Source organism: Mastomys coucha, unplaced genomic scaffold (genome assembly GCF_008632895.1).
Source record: "Mastomys coucha isolate ucsf_1 unplaced genomic scaffold, UCSF_Mcou_1 pScaffold12, whole genome shotgun sequence".
Taxonomy (NCBI): domain Eukaryota; kingdom Metazoa; phylum Chordata; class Mammalia; order Rodentia; family Muridae; genus Mastomys; species Mastomys coucha.
The window spans coordinates 46,088,789-46,093,580 of NW_022196894.1; the positions used below are offsets into that span (position 1 = coordinate 46,088,789).

Genomic DNA, 4,792 nt, shown 5'->3' on the forward strand with positions numbered 1-4,792 from the left:
CGTTTCTCACCCTCAACCTTCCTACTATGCACCGGATCTGGAGGACCTGGCTTCTGGAACGTTGGCTCTGTGGTTAAGAGTGCTTGCTGCTCTTGCAGAGAACCAGAGTTCAGCCTCCTGTACCTATTTTGGATTGCTCACAACTGCCTGCAGCTCCAGCTCCAGGGGTGACCCAACTTCTGACCGCTGTGAGCACTCACTAGCATGTGTTTACACATAAATAAAAATAAACCTTTAAAAAAAAACTGTATGGTTTGGGAAGGATGGGGAATTTGGAAGGCTAGGAATGTTATGGAGTCTTGTATACGCACTCTCCATCTCACATCCTATTCCATTCTGTTAGCTTTTTACTTCTCTTTTCTTCTCTTTTTTTTTTTTTTGACTCTGTTTCCCAATAGCCTTTTATGATTTCCATTCAGAGGTTGGAAAGACATTCCTCTGTTGTTGACCATGCTATTAAGATATGGTTTTCTAGAGCAGCCTTCAGATGAAGATGTAGAACTCTCAGTTCCTCCTGTCCCATGCCTGCCTGGATCCTGCCATGTTCCTGCCTTGATGATACCAGACTGAACCTCTGAACCTGTGTGAACCTTTTTTTTTTTTTTAATTAGATATTTTCTTTATTTACATGTAAATTTCTCCTTTCCCAGTTTCCCCTCTAAAAAACAAAGAAACAAACAACAACAACAAAAACAAACCCCTGTTGCCTCACCCCTCCCCATGCCTGCCACCCCACCCTCTCCCACTTATTGGCCCTGGCATTCCCCTACACTGGGGCACAGAACCTTCCCATGTGAACCTTCTAAGTAGCATACGGCAAAAATTTAGGCCAAGTTGTGAAAGTCCCTGTGGTTAAGAACCTGTGCCTTTGGAACTTCTCTGTGCTGTGGATGGCCCTGGCTGTCTTGACTGCCCTTCCCAATAGGATGTCACAGAGATCCCTCAAATGGAGCCTCCTGCTGCTGTCCCTGCTGAGCTTCCTGGTGATATGGTACCTCAGCCTTCCCCTACATTCCACTACAATGTGATTGAGCGTGTGAACTGGATGTACTTCTATGAGTATGAGCCAATATACAGACAAGACTTGGGGTGAGAAAAAGTCCTGGTGGGGATATGAGGTTCCCACATTTTTTTTTTTTTACTAGGCCAGCAGGGTGAAAGGGAAGACAAAATGTTAGCATTGTCCTTGGAGGATGAACAAGTTCTCTATGGTGATATTATACGGCAAGACCTTTTAGAAACATATAATAACTTGACCTTGAAAACTATTATGGTTTTCAGGTGGGTAATTGAATTTCACCCCAATGCCAAGTATGTCATGAAAACAGACACTGATGTTTTCATCAACACTGGCAACTTAGTCAAGTACCTCTTAAACCTAAACCACTTGGAGAAGTTTTTCACGGGCTATCCTCTAATTGATAACTATTCCTATAGAGGATTTTTCCTTAAAAACCACATTTCATACCAAGAGTACCCTTTCAAGGTGTTCCCTCCCTACTGCAGCGGGTTGGGCTACATTCTGTCTGGTGACCTGGTGCTGAGGATCTACGAGATGATGAGTCATGTGAAACCCATCAAGTTTGAAGATGTTTATGTCAGCATCTGTTTGAATTTGTTAAAAGTGGATATTCATATTCCAGAAGACACAAATCTTTTCTTTCTGTACAGAATACACTTGGATGTATGTCAACTCAGACGCGTGATTGCAGCTCATGGCTTTTCTTCCAAGGAGATCATCACATTTTGGCAGGTCATGCTGAGGAACACCACATGTCATTATTAAGACCATACGTCATCCATCTAGGGATGGGAGGAAGGACACTGTAGAAAGGGTCAGAGTTAGTACTATGGGAAACTCTGGAAGTGGAGTGTGCTGGCTTGCCTGGGCTGAAACTCCTGGAGCATCCTACACAGGATCTCTAAGGCCCGAACTTAGAGTGTTTGTTTCCACAGAATTTAACTTGGATCCTTTAAAGATGATAGAGGAGTTGGATATAACGCAAATGAACGGTTTTGATAATAAGATCAAAGGGTCAAACAGTCTGGATGACTTGGGCTGTAGATTAGAATTTCTTAAGATTTCCCTGGAAGAAAAACTAACTAGTCCACAGCCAGAAAACAGGATGGAGTTGTATTTATTAGATAGTCTAGTCACATAACGGTTCAGTGTGTATCTTAGGTGGTTATTATTAAAAGATATATATATATATACACACACATATATTTCTTGTAAAAAGCTTTACAGAAATTATATTGAAAAAATTCATTAGTATTGTTTTCATTTGCAAGGTACTCAATGTGTGGTCCTTAAGAGTTATCAAGTCAAGTGTTCTTTAACGTTGTTCTCTAGGTGTTTAAAGGTTACGGTGGCTTCAGTATTATATAGTGGATTGCCTTTCACATTTGAGCTTTGTTTTATTCACTGTTGATTTGTTTAATTAATGTGACATTGTAGGTTATTACTGACCATAATCTGTTGAACTTTGTTGCACTGTAAGCATATGGAGAATTAAAGCAAGAAAATACGAGCTTTATGCAGTTTTTTTTACTTCATTCCTTCTTTTTTTTTTATTAGATATTTTCTTTGTTTACATGTAAATTTCTCTTTTCCCAATTTCCCCTCCAAAAAACAAACAAACAAACAAACAAAAACGAGAACAAACCCCTGTTGCCTCCCCCCTCCCCATGCCTGCCACCCCACCCTCTCCCACTTATTGGCCCTGGCATGCCCCTACACTGGGGCACAGAACCTTCACAGGGCCAGGTCCTCTCCTCCTATTGATGATTGAATTTGCAATCCTCTACTATACCCGTGCTGCCAGAACAATCAGACCCACCATGTGCAGTCCTTGGTTGGTGGTTGAGACCCTGGGAGCTCTGAGGGTGCTAGTTAGTTCATATTGTTGTTTGTCCTAAGGGGCTGCAAACCCCTCAGCTCCATAGGTCCTTTCTCTAACTCCTTCATTGGGGACCGTGCATTCAGTTCAATGGATGGCTGTGAGCCTCTACATCTGTACTAGTCAGGTACTGTCAGAGCCTCTCAGGAGATAGCTATATTTAGGCTGGCTTGTCCTTCCTTCAGTCTCTGCTCCATAGTTAATCTCTGCAACTCCTTCCATGGGTATTTGGTTCCCCCTTTTAAGAAGGAATGAAATATCTACCTCTTGGTCTTCCTTCTTCTTGAGTTTCTCGTGGTTTGTGGGTTGTACTTCCTGTATTCCAAACTTCTGGGCTAATAACCACTTATCTGAGAGTGCATACCATGTGTGTTCTTTTGTGATTGGGTTACCTCACTCAGGATGGTATTCTCCAGATCCATCCATTTCCCTAAGAATTTCATAAATTTATTGTTTTTAATAGCTGAATAGTACTCCATTGTATAGATGTACCACAGTTTCTGTATCCATTCCTCTGTTGAGGGACATCTGGGTTGTTTCCAGGTTCTGGCTATTATAAATATGGCTGCTATGAACATGGTGGAGCATGTGTCCTTATTACATGTTGGAGCATCTTTTGGGTATATGCCTAGGAGTGGTATAGCCGGGTCCTCCAGTAGTACTATGTCCAATTTCCGGAGGAACGGCCAAACTGATTTCCAGAGTGGTTGTACCAGTTTGCAATCCCACCAGCAATGAAGTAATGTTCCTCTTTCTCCACAACCTCACCAGCATCTGCTGTCCCCTGAGTCTTTTATCCTAGCCTTTATGCAGTTTAAAAAAAATGTAGTCAGTGTTTCTAGATGTCACTTTGTCTGTCTCATGATCCTCCAAAGAATTTGGGAATAATAGAGAATTGCAGGCAGAGTACTTCCTAAAGGCACAGAAGGCTAAGACAGTCTGAATGTTTACTATTGCAGTGTGTGAGTAGGAAAGGGAAGGTGGAAGATCCAAGTTGTATTGTTAACCCACCCAGTGTGTGTTTTCTACTGAGTAATCAGTTTGTCAATAAAGGATTTAAAAAAAAGAAAGATATGGTTTTCTAGACAGGGCTTCAGACCCCATGAAAGCTAAGACTGGCCTGCCAGTGTCTGTGAGCAAAGAAGGCAGAATCAGGTACGCATGCTATTGGAACCTTGAAACTAAGTACAGCCACATATAGTCCACGTGGCAATTCTCCCATGCCACACCCTCAAATTTCTCTCTGCTTGTAAAATGGTTCCTTTTATTTCTGCATGTTGCATTTTTTTCATTATTACCATGTGATAGCTACAGTGGAACAAAGGTAAATATAGCTCAACGACATAATAAGGTCAACAGAAATTATTCTCAAAGTAGCCCAACAACATAATAAAGTCAACTTCTAGAAACTATTCTCAGAGTGTTGTCCATTTTGTTACTATATAAATGCAGTGCATGCCCTATAATTCTTTTATGGCAACATACTTTGATCTTGTCTCAAATAGTTGAAGCCTAGCACTGTGATACTGAAGAGATATGAAAATATTAAAAAAGAAATTCAGATAGCAATTTAATGCTATGAAAGTAGGTTTTTTTTTTTTTTTAAATATCTTATGTCAAGCAGCCTCCAGTTCTTGTGGTATAGGATGGGAAGACAGTCTGATTACAGATAAATAAGGTCCCTAGACTCAAATGACCCTTCTGAGTGCATACAAGACAATTTGATTCATTTCAGAGCTCTGCAATTTGAGTTAGAAGACATTTTAAGAGATAGTACTTTTTTTTTTCTTTTTTTTCTTTTTTTTTAAACAGCAGGGTTTCAAAAAAATGTGCTTTCCTTACTGTTGGAATTGCCAGTCCAGTGACTCAGCACAAGTTGGTAAGTGCTAAGC

The 4,792-nt window shown here is 40.8% G+C and overlaps 1 pseudogene; it reads left to right on the forward strand.

The window, feature by feature from the left end:
• Positions 1-887: 887 nt before the first annotated feature.
• On the forward strand, positions 888-1,786 carry LOC116086437 (annotated as a pseudogene).
• Positions 1,787-4,792: the final 3,006 nt, after the last annotated feature.